The 18212-nt window shown below is 37.3% G+C and overlaps 1 pseudogene; it reads left to right on the forward strand.

Moving 5' to 3' along the window:
* The first annotated feature begins 16259 nt into the window (after window positions 1-16259).
* LOC149247537 (protein NRT1/ PTR FAMILY 5.7 pseudogene) lies at window positions 16260-17960 on the forward strand (annotated as a pseudogene).
* Window positions 17961-18212: the final 252 nt, after the last annotated feature.

The following is an 18212-nucleotide window of genomic DNA, read 5'->3' on the forward strand; positions in this document are numbered from 1 at the left end:
TATACTTTTGTGGTCTACAACCTATCACTCTCTTTATCCTCCTCTAAATAGATCACGTCCATGAACAAGGGATTGAACCTTGAATCTCTTAATTTACACAATTTCAAATCACTTCAATCACCAATTTCACTGCTCGACACACAAACTTAATAAAATTGGTAAAAAATAATATTGATGATTAATTTTCAATCTTTTATTATTAATAAATAAAAATTCAATATTTTTCTTATAAATTTAATTATATTAATTGATATAATGGCAATTTTGAATGAATTTTATTTAAATATTTTTCTAAAATATATAAATATAACTATATATTAATACAATATAATTAATAAAATATTAATATAATATTTCTATTTATATCATATAATTATAATATATTAAAATGAATTATTTTACTATAATTATTTTTGTAAATTAGCTTACTGAAAAAATATAACCCCTTAATACAAAGAGATAGACGAGTAAGTATCAACAAATACGACATTTAGAAAAGATAATACAAGGGGCGTGACTTCCTATAAAGTCCTAATTACTATGATTATTGGAGTGTGTTGAGTGTGTTAAGGTTTGATGAATAGTTCCTAAGTTTAGTCCCTTTAACCATTTTAATTGTAGAAGTCTTTGGAAATATATTAAAATTTTAAATTGTATGAGTTGGGTTAGATTTTAATCCGAGTGACAATTTCGATTAGAGTTGGTCTTTCATTAATTACATATCATATGTATTGAATGTATTAATTAAATGGGTTCCGTCCTCTCTTTGTCTTTATTACCATCGTTTGCTACGTACAAGGTAATGGGACAACACGTTTTACGTGAGAACATTATTTTGACGGTCATCGGTTCCTATGTAAACATCGTTTGCTACGTACAAAGTAATGGGGTAATACATTTTAGGTGAGAACATTATTTAGTTACTAAAACGTGGCAGCGAAAGGCACTACACCTATAATATACTTGGAAATGGCGTTTCACCCATAATATACTTGCATGGCACATGATCAATTCTAGCCGCTATAATTAATCACTATTTAAATGATTATCTCTTTTTGTTTGGTTAATACTTTTACATATATATATATATTTTGTTAAGCAATATTGAATATTATGGTTCATTATATACAAATTTATGATACTATGTTTTTTTTATATAGATTGAATATAATTTATTTTTTTTAAATATTCTAGAATTCTATGTATTAACTATTTTCAAAAGCTTTTATATCCAAATTTTCTGGGTAGTCACCTACCCGAAGGAAACCAGGTGACCATCGGTCAGCGTTAAAACCATTCCAAAATTTGAATAAGTTCATGATAATCCATCTACTGTTCCTGTTAACTGTCTTTACTAATATCGCTAAAGTTCAAAACAGACATGCTTATTTCCTTCATCGAATTCAAAAGTCAGAAAACAAAACTATCTGGATCTCTAGATTAATCCTCATCAGAGGATGCTATCGGAACTGTTGCCTTTGCACTGGGGCCTGGCAGCTCGCATTTCTGTTCCAGTTTCCACTTGATCGTTGTCAGGGTCTGTTCAATCCTTCCCAGGGCGAGATTGTTCCAATAAGTGTGTATATATATGGTCGCTATTTCCTTGAGAAGTTCTGCACGGACTGGGTCCTTCTCTTGCTGCTTTCCTGTTTGTCAAATACTTCTCCTTCCATGTGTTCGTGGTGGAGAGTCATGGCCCGAGCCACGACGTGTTTCATGATCCAATACTGCAGTAGGGTCTTTTTGAACAACGATTGTCTTCCATTCGTTGTCCCATGGTCCTGCAACATTCCTTCCCATTCGTCCATAGGTATGTCTCTACATCTAAGGTTGTCTCTTAGATCTTGCTCCCAACTCCAAATCTGGTCCCTAACTTCCTTCGGATTTCCTTCCATGTATGAGTCAATAATCGTCTTCATGTGATCTCCGTCGAGCTTCCTACCCCTTTTCTTTCCCTGGCTGTTGGTGCCTTCTTCTTTCTTGACTGTCCTCTTGCTTCTCCTGGGAGCAATTCTTCTTTCAGCTTGGCCTTTATCATCTTTTCCCTGTTTGTCATTGTCCTGTTTCATGATCTTGCCTTGTTCTGTTGCGAGACCTATCACAAAATCCACACATATGTCAACCGTATCATTTAAGTTTACTTTATTTTTCATGGGTTTTCTCCCCCCCGACCTCTGATTTCCCAACCTCTAGGTTTCTGGCCTCTGGCTTCCCACCCTACTGAATTTGGCTTTGGCTTTGATAATTCTTTGGGTCATGGGGTAATAGTGGTTACTGTGCTTTTCCCATCCCATGCAGGGATCCCACTTCTGCTTGTTTTGCCTCTTCTCACCCGAGGGCTCGCCCATGGTGCGAATTGGGCTACTGAGGCCTCCCCTTAGCTTGGTTTTCTCAGGTTTGCTGGTCGGGTTTCTTCTGGCTGAGTTTTCTACCCTCCCCCTAGGGTGCAACTCCATCCCCCAGGGGTTCTGGTTTTTCCTTTCCCCGCTACCCTCCTCCAGGGCTACAGGACTACTTTCTACAGTATTTCCTTTCCCTAGTATGTAGTATGCTAGGACCTCTATTCTAAGGTGGGGGTCGGTAGAGTTTGGTTCAGACAGGCCCTTGTGCTCATTCTGCTCACCATCTCTCCTAACTGTCTCTCCGTCCCGAGCAACCAGGAACTCTTCGGAATGATTTCCTTTCAAACCTCTGAGATTGCTATTACAATTGAAGTGATAATACCAGGTATGCTTACCATATTGCATTCCTAACCTACTTCTCAAACAATTTACACTATCAGAGTTTAAGGCTAGAGACATCACATACCCTCTTACTATGCTTCGCCTTGCTTCCACCTTCTTCTTCTTCTCGTTGCCTGCTCTTTCTCTCTCGTCACCTTTCTTCGTTCTCATCTGCATGCATATTATCTCTTTCGCCTTTTCTTTAGACTTTATTCCTTTTTCATTCCTCCCTCTTGTCTTTACCACCAGCTGTCCTATTTTTTCCTTGGCACACCTCCCTTCCCTCCTGCCTTGGGATGCTGCCCTCTTGTCCTGACCACTGTCCTGCATTAACTTCTTTCCTCTCCCGGCTGCTCTTGCTATTGGATCACTGACTCTGCCCTGCCACTTGTCATTATTACGCTACCCATCCTTGATTTTGCTATCCTGCCCTCTCCTCTTCCATTCCTTTCCATCTCTGCCCCCGTACTCTCGGGGATTGTCCTTCCTTTGCCCTCCTCCATCATCCTACCAAACTCTGATCTTACCCTGTCCTGCTCCACCTCTGTCCTGTACTGTTCCTCCTACGTCTGTCCTTTTCCCTCTCCGCTCCAGTCTTTTCCAGCCGAATTCTCTAGATGCTCGCTCTTAATCCTGTCTTATTCTATCATTTGGATCAGTTGCTCCATATCCTCTTTTTGGTGGAGCTCTTCCATGCTAGCATCCAGTTGTTGATCTCCTTTCCGACATCCCCAGTTCACTAAGCAATCTGCAGGAGCATTTCCTTTTCGTCTCACATGGGAAGGTAATATGTAGGCTATCCTTCTCAATTGTTGGCTTATTTCTTTAATTATCCATGCAGTCCACTAGCTTTGACTCAGCTTTTCTGCTGGTGCTCCGTGTTGTAATTGTTTGAGTGTGTCTATCATGAGCTTCGAATCTCCTTCTATCTAGAGTTTTTAATACCCTTATCAGATAACTATTTCTATCCCCCTGTTCAGTGCATCGAATTCTGCCTCGTTATTTGATGTGTTTCCACAATCCATTGCATAGACCCATCAAGTTCTACCTCTGTCATCCCTAAACATTCCTCCTATACCCACCTCCCTTGGATTCCCTTTTTCCGCTCCGTCAAAGTTTAATTTTGTGAATCCCTGTGGCAGGTTCCTGTAGTGGTTGTCTTCTCCAGCTTTTCCAATCTAATGTTTTCTTCACGCCATGTTTGTGGTGCTTATTTTGATTTGCAAGCAGTTCAGAATATGTGTCTTCATTTGGTCTGCCTTCCAGTCTTCGTTGTTCCACTTCTCGAGGATTATGGTTTCTCTTATGTTCTATACTCTTTGGCTCCATATTTCCTTCTTAACTTTTCTGTCTTCCTTGAATATCAACCAATTTTTTGCTTTCCATATGTTCCACAGGAGGAACCCTATGGATAGATTCCAAGCTCTATTCAAGATTGCATTACAGTATGATTTACTCCTCCATTTCTCTACAGTTGTAGTTATGCTATTTGTATCTCTGTCGCTAATCTCGAAGAGATGTTGGTGGTTTTTCCACAGGGTATTGCCGACTCTACAGGTGTTGGTCAACTGTTCCATTGTTTCTTCATGTTCCTAGCATAGCACGCAGTACGATGGACCTTTCGTCCCCTTCCTTCTCAACTGGTCTCATGTTAAGGCTCGCCCATGGGACAGTATCCAGGTAAATAGCGCTATCTTTGGCCAAGTTTTCATTTTCTAGATTCTATCCCATTTTTTTATTCCGGGTTGTTGGTGCTACCAGCCTTTATGTAATATCCTTCTATTGTCATAAACATTCCTTTGATGCATTTTCCCCATCTTATAATATTTGTTCCTTCTTTGACTGCAATTTTCCTTGTCTCCATCTCATTTCTGCAATTTGCCCACTATTCTGTTTCTAGTGCTTCTTGCCAGTCATTTTTTATTTTCCATTTTCTCCAGTATCCATCCCTTTCAGGTAACTAGTAGTTCTTGGCTATGTCTTCCTCCGTTTGGGTGGTGAACTGATGAATGTCTTGGAGTTGAGGTTGCTGGTGGAGGGTTTCTCTCTGTTGCCATGCCTCACTCCAAAAGTTTGCTTTGTCATCTTCCCTGATTTCCCAGAAACTATGTTCTCTTATCAGATCTCTATTTGACCTTGCTAGGTTCCAAATTCTGGAGCCTTTCTTTTTTATTAGCTTCTCAGTTTTCCTTCAGGGGATCTTGCCATCTCATATTTATTTTCCCACAATGTCTTCCATAGATCTTCTCCTCCTTGTATCCATCTCCACCACAGTTTTGCACCGATTACTTGGTTTAGAGTATATGGATGTCGCAACCCTAATCCTCCTTTTGTTAGAGATTTGCTCAGCCATTTCCATGAAAGCAACGCCTACTTTTTAGTTTTGTTTGTTCCTTGCCAGAGATTTTTTTTGAAAATTTCCACCATTTTTTGGCATATTGTTTTTGGAATAGCTTGGCTGTTCATTTGGTATATTGGCATTGATTGGGGAACCGACTTAAAGAGAATGAGGCAACTCGAGGTATTCAGAATTCTAAACATCCAATTGTCCATTCTTTGTTCTAAAATTGGATATTACTTTCACCCATACTTACCTAATATCTATTTTTCTACTAACCCTATTTAGATAACATCATATTGGTTTAACCTAACATTCAATACTATTTCCTCAAATCTTATGAATAAAATACAAATCATTCAATACAGATAATAGGTAAATTATTAAATTTAAACCCCAAATATTGAATAATAAATATTACTAGTATATCACCCCAGACATTCAGTATTCAAATCAGATAACTTGTATATCACCCACCCATTCAACACTTAATAGCCAGGTGGATAGACATGGCCCTATCTAAACATCGATTGTGCTTAGGAAAACAGAGATTAGGTGAGACGAGTATCCGGTTATCAACCTTAATATACAACTTCGGGTGCATTGCGCTTATAAATAGGTGGCGAACATCAACCTAACGGGATGTGGGGTTTTGAAATTTTTCCCAACACCCTTGGGAAAAAATAACTATATGGCAGATTAAAAATGGATTTCTGCGTAGTGTTATGTAATGGCATTTAGAATTTTGTTTTTCAAATTTGAATAATTAATTTTTTGTTATTTAAAAAGTGTTATAGATTTAACATTTAAAATATTTTAGAGACATTTAGATTATATAGTTTAAATATATTATTTTAAAACATTGTGGACTATATATATAAATAAATGTGATTTAGTTAAACATCCATTTATTGTAATAGAATAGTCCAGATAAGTAATAGTTTAAACAAAGTTAATAATGAAAAAAAAAGTAATAGTACAGTCCAATAAGTAATTGTTTAAATAAGGCTAGTAAAGAAATCAGGCCTGGAGTATGCCCTAAAACTGCTTCTGCTTGGCTAAGAGCTCGTCTTCCTCGGACGTAAGGAAACAGGTTAACGGCCCAAGACCCAGAGGCATCTGGCAGGAGTGAAAGCCTGCTCCCTTACGGACCACCAGCGGGTTATTTCAGGTGGCGTGGTTTTCCTTGATAACAGTGATGTGTCAACTGACATTCGCGGATAGCAGCCAGAGATGGTTGTCCTCACTGTTGGTTTGACAAACTGAGTTTGATAGGTTTTTCCACCTTTTGAAAAAAAAAAAAAAAAAAAAAAAAAAAAAAAAAAGGCTAGTAAAGAAATAAAAAATTGTAGGTACCTTTTTCAAATTTGAAAAATAATATATATATGTTTTTTTATGTTTTTTAAAATTTTAGTAATTTTATAGTTGAATGATGTAAGTCTTTTATTTCTAGGCACCAGAAGTCTCATATGCAAAAAATAATTATTTCAGGACCGCCACCACCCTCTTCATTCTTCAGGAGGTTAGCACTGCCTCATCACTTGCAGAATGAAAGGGCGGCACCGCCTTGGAAATGAATATTTTAGTTGCTGTAATCGGCATTAATTTTGGTATAAATACATATGCTGGGCCGAGGAAGACAATGCACTCTCTCGGAAATGAATATTTTAGTTGTTGTAACCGACCTTAATTTTGGTATAAATGCATATGCTGAGCCAAGGAAGACAATGCACTCTCTGTTTGTTTGGTTGTGTAATTTCTTTGGTTCTGTAATCAAGCAGTTGTAGCTGCTGTTATATGAATTTCTGTATTTCTATTCCTTTCATCTGGTATCAGAGCTAGTTTGGACTCATTTGAGAAGCCATTGTTACGTACCTGAAATTTGTTGTTGTGTGAGGTTGAACAAAACTGTTCTGCAGAGCGCTTGTAACTGATGGAGAGCGCTTGTGACTGAAATTGCTGGAGTTGTTTAATGCTGCACTGAATCCGTAATTGCTGTGCAATGCTCTGAGAGTGAATCAGAATCTATTTTGTGAGGATCCATTGCTGAGTGTGGTTGAATAGAGCTGCAATATTCTTCTGAAGGTTTGTGAGGCCAGTTTGCAGCGCAACGTGGATTTTGAAGGAGTGGGAAGAAGAGATAAATCTTCCATAAGTCGCAACTACCAATGTTGTAAGATACCCTCTCATGATATTGCTAGTTTTTGTTTGGCATTAGAATTATTTTTCAAATTCCATGTTTGAAAACCTTCTGAGAATGTTTTTTAAATTCGGAGAAGTTTCAATTGAGTAGATGGGGACGTTTTTTTATTTCCAACAATTTTATCTAAACAATTGAAGGAAGAAATTTATATTAAAGCTCTACTTGCTTTGGCATTGGATATATTTATTTTTCCATTTGAGTATTTTTGTCTCACTGTGTGTGGATCTACTTAGCTTATTAACATTAAGTGGTTAATGAGTTAAAGTTTTTTTTACCATTGTGGATTGAGTCAAGAAGAGTTTTTTTTGGAGAAATTAAAGTACTTGGTAAACCAAATTAAAATGGCTTCAAATACCAACACTACTCAGTCAATTCCTATTTTAACTGAGAAAAGTTATGATTCCTGGTTTATTCGAATGAGAACATTGTTGCATTCTCATGATCTTTGGGGATTTGTTACTAATGGATATCCCAGCCTGCTAATGAGGCAGCAGTGATGGCTCTTACAAATGTTGAACAAACATTGTTGAAAGAAAACAGAAAGAAAGACAATAAAGCTCTTAGCCTTATTCAACAAGGCTTAGATGACGTGATATTTTCAAAAGTATCAAATGCAGAATCTTCGAAGGAGGCATGGGACATCCTTGAATCATGTTATCAAGGTGTAGCGAAAGTAAAGAATGTCAAACTGTAGAATTTGAGAAGAGATTTCGAGAATCTGAAAATGAAACACAGTGAAAATGTGGATGTGTTTATGATTCAAGTCATGAGTGTTGTTAATCAATTGAGACAATATGGAGAAGACCTCTCAAACAGAGGGTGATCGAGAAAGTCATTCGAAGTTTGCCAAAGAAATTTGAAGTGATTGTTGTATCTGTAGAAGAGTTCAAGGACACAAGTCAAATGCAAATTGAAGGGTTGACTAGTTCGTTGATTGCACATGAATCCAGGATGTCAAGATATGATGATATCCCATTGGAGAATGCCTTCAAAACTTAGTTTCAATTTCAGAGAGGAAGAGGCAGAGGAAGATCGAGTAACAGAGGACAAGGCAGCAGAGTAGCTGATCAAAGACGTTCATGAGATAATTATAATCATGAACAGAAATATCAACAACATCCTCCTAATTTAAGGGGGAGTTACAATAGAACTTGGCATTGAGGAAGTCAAAGGTATGATATTTCTAAAGCTCAATTTGTTATTATTGTAAAAGATGTGGCCATTTTGCTACTAATTGTTTGAAGAGGTAGGCAGATGTTGGTAAGCAATCTACACACATCGCAAAGGAATTTGAAGACAGTTAGAAGCTAGTGTTTATGACTTGTAATGTGACTCAAGAATATTCGAATGATATTTGGTTTTTAGATAGCAGCTGCAACAATCACATGACTGGAAACAAAGATTTGTTTTCCAATCTAGACACCAGTATTTAGTCTGAAGTCAAGTTGGGTAATGGTATTAAGGTATGTGTTAAAGGCAAAGGAATGATTGTTGTTTATATTAAAGATGGTGATAGAAGAACAATTGATGATGTTTACTATGTACCTAGCTTGAAATTCAATTTATTGAGCATTGGACAATTGATAGAGAAAAAGTATAGTGTTCTTCAAGAATAATGAGTGTACTACCATTGAAAAATATCCTGGTAAGCAGCTGATAGCAAGAGTAGAAATGCCAAAGGAGCAAGAGTAGAAATGACAAAGAATAGGATGTTTTCGCTTATAATGAGAAATGAATTTACTGCATCCTTGAATGTTTACAAAACTAAGAATTTCGATGAGTCGTGGTTATGGAATTTAAGATATGGTCATTTATATTTTGGTGGTCTAGATTTGCTGCAGAAGAAACAAATGGTGAAAGGGTTACCCAATATTCAACAACCGACGAGCTCATGTGAAAGTTGTATACTTGCAAAACATCATAGACATAAATTTGTTTCTGGAATTTCATACAGGGCAAGAGGTCCATTGGAGATTGTTCACACAGATTTATGTGGACCAATGCAAACACCTTCTTTGGCTGGTAATGTTTACTTTTTGACTTTTATTGATGACTACAGTTGAAAAACATGGGTTTATCTTTTGAAACAAAAATCTGAAGCATTTTTTGTATTTAAAATATTTAAAGCTATGGTTGAAAAGGAAAGTGGAAATCATATTAAAATTTTGAGATTAGAGAGAGGCGGTGAATATATGCTAACATATTTCATTGAGTACTATCCATTGCATGGAATCAAGAGGCAGTTTATTGCACGTTATACTCCACAACAAAATGGAATAGCTGAAAGGAAGAATCAAACTATTATGAATATGGTTCGAAGTATGTTGAAGGAGAAGCATCTACCAAATGAATATTTGGGAGAAGTGGTAGCTTGTTCTGTTTATATTCTTAATAGAAGTATGACTAAGAGCGTGAGAGTTCCTGAAGAAGCATGGAATGGTAAGAGTTGTCATATATCTCATTTAAGAATTTTTTGTTGCATTTCTTATGCACATGTTCCTAAAGAATTGAGAAAGAATTTAGATGATAGAAGTGAGAAATGTATCTTTATTGGATATAGTGATGAGTCTAAAGCATATATACTTTATAATCCCATCACCAAAAAATATATTATCACTAGAGATGTTGAGTTCAAGGAAGAAGAAGCTTGGGATGGAAGCATAGATAAATCTATTGCAGAGACAACTGTATTATCTCATGGAGATGATAATGAAGATGAGCAAGAAGCATAAGGTGGACAACCAATTCCATATACACCTGCTCCAAGCACACGAGTAAGCCAATCACCAAGAGTTAGTCCATTACAATTTAGAACACCGAGAAATCATGAACATGGCGAACCATCAGGTTATGGTGGACAACAAACAACCAGATCAAAGGTGAGTAGTGATTCTAGCCCTACAATAGCTACATTGAAGGACAAAATTAAAGGTCAGAAGCCTAGAAGCTTAAAGGAATTGTATGAGCAGAATGATGAAATAGATCAAGTTTCAAATTTTGAATTACTAGCATATGATCCAATAAATTTTGATGAAGCTGTGAAAGAAAAAGTTTGGATAAAGGCCATGGAGATGAAGAAACTGATGCTATAGAAAGAAATAATACTTTGGAACTTGTAAATTTTCCTGAAGGTAAAAATACTATAGGTGCTAAATGGATTTACAAAACTAAAGTGAATGCTGAAGGTGAAACTGAAAATCATAAAGAAAGATTTGTAGCTCATGGGTTTAGTCAACAACCTGGTATTGATTATAATGAAACTTTTGTACCTATAGCTAGACTTGACACAGTGAGAATGGTATTAGCTATAGATGCACAAAATAAATGGAAAATATATCAGATGGATGTTAAGTCTACATTTTTAAATGGTTTTCTAGAAGAAGAGGTTTATGTGAAACAACCTTGTGGATATGAAATTGATGGTCAAGAAGATAAAGTTTACAAATTAAAGAAAGCATTATATGGATTGAAACAAGCACCCTGAGTATGGTATAGTAGAATTGATGAATATCTAAACACCAATGGATTCATCAGGAGTCCAAGTGAGCCAACTTTGTATACAAAAGTAAATGAGGATGGTGAAATTTTTGATTGTGTGCTTGTATGTTGATGATTTGATATTCACTAGAGATCTCTCAATAGATGATTTTAAGATGAACATGAAAAGAGAATTTGATATGACTAATTTAGGCCTAATGAAATATTTTCTTAGTATTGAAGTAACTCAATCTGAAGATGGTATTTTCATTTGTCAATCTAAGTATGCAAAGGATATATTGAAAAAGTTCAGGATGCAAAATTGTAAGCCAGTTGTAACCCCAATTGCAATTGGTACAAAAGTCGGTAAGGACGATCATGGTTCAGATATTGATCCAACTTTCTTTAAACAGTTGGTTTGAAGTCTTATGTATTTGACTGCAACAAGGCCCGACATAATGTTTGGTGTAAGTTTAATTTCCAGATTCACGAAGTCTGCGAAGAGTACCCATTGGCTAGTTGGAAAAAGGATTTTAAGATATGTTGTTGGAACAAGAAATTATAGTATCCTATATGCATCTGATTTAGATTTTAAACTAATTGGATATACAGATAGTGATTTTGCAAGCAATATTGATGACAAGAGGAGCACATTTGGGTATGTGTTCAGTTTTGGTTTAGGTGCAGTTTCATGGGCATCAGTGAAGCAATCCATTGTGACTCTATCATCAGCTGAAGCAGAGTATGTTGCAGCCACAACAACAACATGCCAAACTGTTTGGATGAGAAGAATTTTGAAAGAGTTGTTGCATGAACAGAGAGAACCCACTCATATTTTCTGTGACAACAAATCTGCTATTGCATTATCAAGAAATCATGTTTTCCATAAGAAGAGTAAACATATTGATATGAGGTATCATTTCATTTGAGAATTAGTAAGAAATAATGAAATATGTATGGAGTTTTGTAGATTAGAAGACCAGTTTGTAAACATATTTACAAAACCCTTGGGAAAAGAACTCTTTGAAACTCACTGGGAAAACATAGGGGTATGCATGATGTAACGACATTTTGATGTAATAGCAAAGATTTGTTTTTATTTTTTGTGAAATAATTAAGGGGGAGAATGTAAAAATATGTATTTCACAGCCACCACGGCCTTGGCTCTTCATTCTTTCGAAGTAAGGATTGCCTCAATGCCTACACAACAAAAGGGCAGCACTGCCTCGAAAATGAATATTTTAATTTCTGTAACCGACGTTAATTTTGGTATAAATGTTGGAAAATGTAACTCCTACTTGTCTTAGTTGTGATTCTTACTAAGTAAAGGAGTCTATTCCTAGTAGTTAGGATCTATTTCCTAGATTGGTGTGTGGTTGAGATAATCTCTCAACCAACAGATTGTGATTCCAAGTTAGCGTACCTATCTTGAGACAACACTTCTTGTATATATGTAATTGCATTTGATTAATAAATTAATATGGATTCTCATATTTATCATGGTATTGGAGCTCTGAGGGGAAATCCCACAAAGCTCTGAGGGCCTCGCCCCTTGTGGGCTTGGCCCCTCCTGGGCCTAGGAAATAAAGAGCTTGGTTTGCCAATTCATTTTTTTGTGTTTGTGCATCATTTTTTTTTTATTTGTTTGAATGCGTCTCAACACTGCATCATGACCGAAGTGGCAGATTGGCTACAGATTCTCGTTTTTAAATCTGTGACAGGAGGCTGGATCCTTGAACAGATCTCGATAGCATGGATCGAACCTGTCTAAATTGGTCGAGGATAGTGGAGCTGAAATCTACTGGAGGCGATTGGTGAATGGTCGCGGGCATATTTAATTGATATCGGTGGTCGAGCCTGCAGTTTGTAGGTGCAGATGGCTGCTCTGTGGAGGTCGGATTGGTGTTGTTGAAGAAAACAGGTGCGTGTTGAGTTCAACCTTTTTGTGTCCTGAGCATTGCCAATTAGGGTTCAGATCACTGGATCCAGGTGCAAAGCCTGCAACAGGAGTCTGGTTCCTAAGCGCCGACGTGGTTATCATCGTGGAGATCCGTGGAGGTTGTGCGAGGTAATTATTACAAGGGCCGAAAGCAAGGGACCTGCCACTGGTCCACTTAGTTACAAGCTAGATCTCATGCGCAGAGACTCCCCTGCAAATCCATATTTGAATGCTCAGAACATTGAATACGCTGACCGCCTCCGCCAAGCCATTCAACGAAGCCACAACAGGCTGCGCAGTTTTTTCCAAGATGCCGGTGTTCGCCATTCGCCCAGTTACTTCAGTCCAGTTAACTATGACAACTATGAATTTCTTATGCAGATAGGGATAGGTTTGCCGGATCCATTAAATTTGCATCTCATTCTCGACACTGGCAGTGATTTGATCTGAACCCAATGCATGCCATGTGCCAGCAACAACTCCTGCATTCCACAGGAGGATCCCTTCTACAACCCCTCGCTCTCCACGTCCTTCATGAACGAATCTTGTTCCAATTCTTTCTGTAAAGCTGTGCAGGGACAATGTGATGACCTCAGGCACTGCAATTATTTCTATATGTATGGAGATTTTTCACTCACTTCTGGAAACATGGGCCTTCAGAGTTAGTTGTCAAGGAAGCTGCGTGGGGACTTGCACGTTATGCTGCTATCTCTCAGGACAATGGTCTTGTGCTCATTGTGGAGCTAGAAGTTCTTCTAGATGGAGACCATTCCATTTACAAAACCCTTGAAGTGGTAGAGAATGTATAGGCAGAGGTTTTCTTTTACTTGGAAAAGTGCCATGGAGGCCATCAGTTTGAAATGGGGCTGGTCAGCGTGGTGATGGGCGAGCCATAACACTCAGATCATAGTTGGGTTCAAGTCTCTTTAGTAATATTCTGCCATAGTGAAATGTGTCATTTATAAATGTTTTGGAATCAGAAGCATTGAGCCTAGCTAACTCAATGGAATGGTTTTGTTAGAATTAGCTACTCTAACAAATCATGCAGGTGAATCCAAGACAATTAAATCAGAAAAAGAAAGAAAAGACTAAAAGCGCTCATGGTCAAAGTTGAAGTGCAATAAATATTGTTTTTGTGCAATAGCGACACTCGAAATTAAATGATGATGGACAACTAGGTGAAAGTTTGTGTGAGTTAGTGTGAGTTTGTAGAATAGACTCACTAGCATGTTATTTTATGAGTCATATTTTATTAGTAAGCAAGTCTAGGGTGTTTTATACTGGTCTTTGTAAACTGTGTACTGGGTAACTCTAGAGTTGGAGTGTGAAATGTAAGCAAGGCATGTGTATCCCCATACAGTTTGTGGTAATCTAAAAACCACTTTGTATTTGTAGTGTCGGTTTGTGGTAAGCTAGAAATCATGTGTAAGAGTGAAGTGGGACAGAGATTCTTGTAAACATGTTTTAGGGTTCGCCGACAAAACCCTTGGCCCATGGTGGTTGGAGTGCCCTAGTGGTATCTCATTTTAACATGAAGAGCCTTCATGGTTGAATTGAGTGCCTTGGTGTCATTGTTGAGCTTTCGTGGTTGTGGATAGCCTTGGTGGCTGAGAGCCCTTGGTGGCAAGGTTGAGGGTGATCCAATAAAATCCATAGCATGGTTATGGGTAATCCGATAAAACCCATGATGATATTGGAGGGGGATTTACACGTACATGTACATGTGTACATTTATAATGGTTGGAAGAACCATGTATGCGAAGGACATCCTACAAGACTCGCGGTTGCAGCGGTTAGTACCCATGCATTCTGGTGGATGCTTGCTCCTTTATATGGACATCAACATATTGTTTTTGGTATATTTGACCACAACTAGATTTTGCAAATTGTTATTCAAACAAGTAGTCATTAAGGGGGAGTGTTGGAAAATGTAACTCCTACTTGTCTTAGTTGTGATTCTTACTAGGTAAAGGAGTCTGTTTGTAGTAATTACGATCTATTTCCTAGATTGGTGTGTGGTTGAGATAATCTTTCAACCAACAGATTGTGTGTCCAAGAAGTGTTGTCTCAAGATAGGTACACTATCTTGGACACACAATCTCTTGGTTGAGAGATTATCTGAACCACACACCAATCTAGAAAATAGATCCTAACTACTAGGAACAGACTCCTTTACTTAGTAAGAATTACAAGTAAGAGAAATAAGAGTTACATTTTCCAACACTCCCCCTTAATGACTACTTGTCTGAAGTTACCAGGTACATTTTCCAACATTCCCCCTTAATGACTACTTGTCTGAAGTTAATGTGGATTCTCACATTTTATCAATAAATACATATGCTGAGCCGAGGAAGACAATGCACTCTAGGTTTTTTTGGTTGTGTAATTTTTTTGGATTCTCACATTTTATCAATAAATACATATGCTGAGCGGAGGAAGACAATGCACTCTAGGTTTTTTTGGTTGTGTAATTTTTTTGGTTATGTAATCAAACAGTTATAGTTGTTGTTATCTAAAATTCTTTACTTTTGTTTCTTTCATCATAAAACAATACAACAATTTTAGTGTCTAGCCTAACCATGCTATCTTGGCTGTGACCTTGAAGAGAAATATATATCTATATATATATATAGTGTCCAGTTACACTACAGTGTACGTTAAGGTAGCATTCGCTTGCATTGCACTAGGCCATTTACATTGTAGCAACCGCTTGCATTGCACCCATAAATAGACATGCAGTACCGCTTAGTACCGCTTACATTATAGCAACATTCTTGAAGTTTGGCCTGTGGGATTGAGTATAATCATGAAATTCAAACATTGTGAAGAATGGAAGGGGTTTTGGAAGGCATTAGGGTAACCATACGGAAGCTAGGATGATAAGGAAGATTGGGTCAAGGATATACCTAGATATCAAAGGAAGGCCTGTTCTGAGATCAAAAACTGGTGGATGGAAAGGTGCGTTTTTAACCCTAGGTATCTCTTTATTTTATAAACTGCTTTCATATTTCTGTTCAGAACGAAGTTTAACTTAGTTACACTGTACCTTTGGGTGAGAGGCTCGCCTACTTTTCGATTTCAACAAACTTGATCACCTATCTAACAACTGTCTTGCACCAAGGGCTTGCAAATTGTGCTAAAAATGTTAGCTACTCGACTGGTGTCACACGTGTTACACCTCTTGTGTGGAGCCTTATCGCAGATGTTTACTGTGGATGCTACTGGATGGTCCTTATCTCCTTGATAATATATCTGTTGGTGAGACTGCAAGTTTTTAAAATCTATGTGCATAACGTTTGTTGCCAGCTATCTTATAGTTCTTCTGATTATGCAGTCTATTTCTTTTGAATAATCTTGTATAAATGCATGTTTTACGGATTGCTTTTGTTGACGCTGTCAGTATCACTGTTAGCTCTGAAACCACCTGAACATTGTGATGGGATATGCAGCAAAGCAACGCCTACTCAGATTGGTGTATTCTTTCCGTCCTTATATTTGATATCCTTGGGGACCGGTGGTAACAAGCCCTCTTTGGAAGCATTTTGTGCAAACCAGTTCGATGAGGAAGATAAAATAGAAATGTCCAAGAAGAGTTCCTTCTTTAATTTCTGGTATTTTGCGCTTTTAAGTGGCCTTCTCTTAGCTGTCACAGTAATTTCGTACATTGAGGATAAAGTAAGTTGCGGATTTGGGTTCGGGATTGTAACAGTTACCATGGTTATAGCCACTGTTGTATTTCTGTATGGAATTCCATTCTACAGACACAAGCTTCCAGGAGACAGCCCTATCACTTGTATCGCTCAAGTTGTAGTAGCTTCTATCAGGAAAAGAAATATGAGCATGCCTTCAGATGTGAGCCTGCTATATGAGAATCATGACGTGAACTTCATAAAATCAGACCAGAGGCAGCTATCGCACGCAAATAATGTTTTGTATGTTAAAGATTTAAATGATATGCTTACTTTCTTTTAAAATATTAGAGGAATTGGTAATTGGTTGTGTTTTGTATTTACACTGGTTTGCTAGTGATAGCTGTAACCCCTGGGTGCATACTATCATTATAACGTCTCGATGCATACTTTCATACTTAGACATCAGACACAATCAAGATTTGTTACATAATATAAGAGGATAATCAATTTAACTACCCAAAATCTCTTCTTACATAACATAAGAGAATTGTCAATTTAACTACCCAAATGCTAAATGATATGATTTCTTATAATCATCTAGAATTATTTTTCACATAATTTTTTCTTGCAGTTAAGCTCCTGAGAAATTCACAATTAAAAACAACAAATTCTTCGGTCTTTGAGCTATTATTTATGTTTCCTGTCACTTATACAGTACATAAAAAGTTTAAGACATATCGATTTATTAATTTGTGTGGTTTTGCCATCAACATATTAGGTTTCTAGACAAGGTGGCCATATTGGTGCAAAACACTTCAGAATTGAATACTAACACGTGCAGATAAGTCTAAAGCCAAATCCATGGAAGGTCTGCACAATAACTAAAGTAGAGGAAACGAAGCTTATATTGAGGATGGTGTCTTGCTTAATTTTTGGAATAGCTGCAGTATCATTGAACACAACGTTCTTCATAAAGCAAGGCAGCAGTATGGATAGAAGCATGGGGTCCCACTTCCAAATCCCGTCGGTGTCTCTTCTTGTCTTTTATGCTATCTTTGGACTTGCTTTTGTTACTATATAGCACCGGTATATGGTACCACTTTCCAGAAGAATAAGAGGCGATGAACGAGCACTAACTGTGCTACAAAGAACTGGAATTGGCCTCTTATTTTCTGTCATGTGCATGGTGACGTCAGCTTTAGTAGAAGAAAAGAGAATCCATGTAGCAGAAACTCATGGCTTACTTGACAGCCTTCAGACTACAATCCCTCTTAATGTTTTCTGGTTAGCTCGACAATTTGCTTTGTCGGGAATAGCAGATGTGTTTACTCTAGTAGGATTGCAGGAATATTTTTATAATGAAGCGCCTGATAGTATGAGGATTTTGCGTATTGACTTTTATGTAAGTATCATCGGCGTCTCCTGTTTTCTCAACGGTCTCGTCATAACCTTAGTTGAAGGAATAACCGAAAGAGGAGGGCATCAAGGCTGGCTGGTCAATAATATAAATAGGTGTATGTTGGAGTATTTTTACTGGCTCTTGGCCATACTGAGCGCTGTCAATTTATGTTGTTATGCTTATATTGCTCACATATACACGTACAAGAAAGTTAGGAAAATTGTAACTATTGCAAGGGATTTTGCATAAGCTAGTTATGCAAGGATCATGAATGACGGAGAGTTATGCGAATTAATATGTTTCTTCCCAGCTTGAACTGGACTGTGAATACAAAACTTACCATGGAAAAACAGTTATGGCATGGCTATTTTTCCATAAAAGCAAGTATTGCGTGGTTATTTTTGCATAAGTGTGTTAAGGGTTGTGATGTCTTCTACCTGCTTTTCTAATCACTGTTAAGTCAGAATAAGATTACTCTAATAACTTTGTTTTTCATTACTC

The sequence above is a fragment of the Pinus tabuliformis genome, chromosome 7, assembly GCF_031772625.1.
Source record: "Pinus tabuliformis cultivar Carrire ecotype Pingquan chromosome 7, CPIR1, whole genome shotgun sequence".
In the NCBI taxonomy this organism is placed as follows: Eukaryota; Viridiplantae; Streptophyta; class Pinopsida; order Pinales; family Pinaceae; genus Pinus; species Pinus tabuliformis.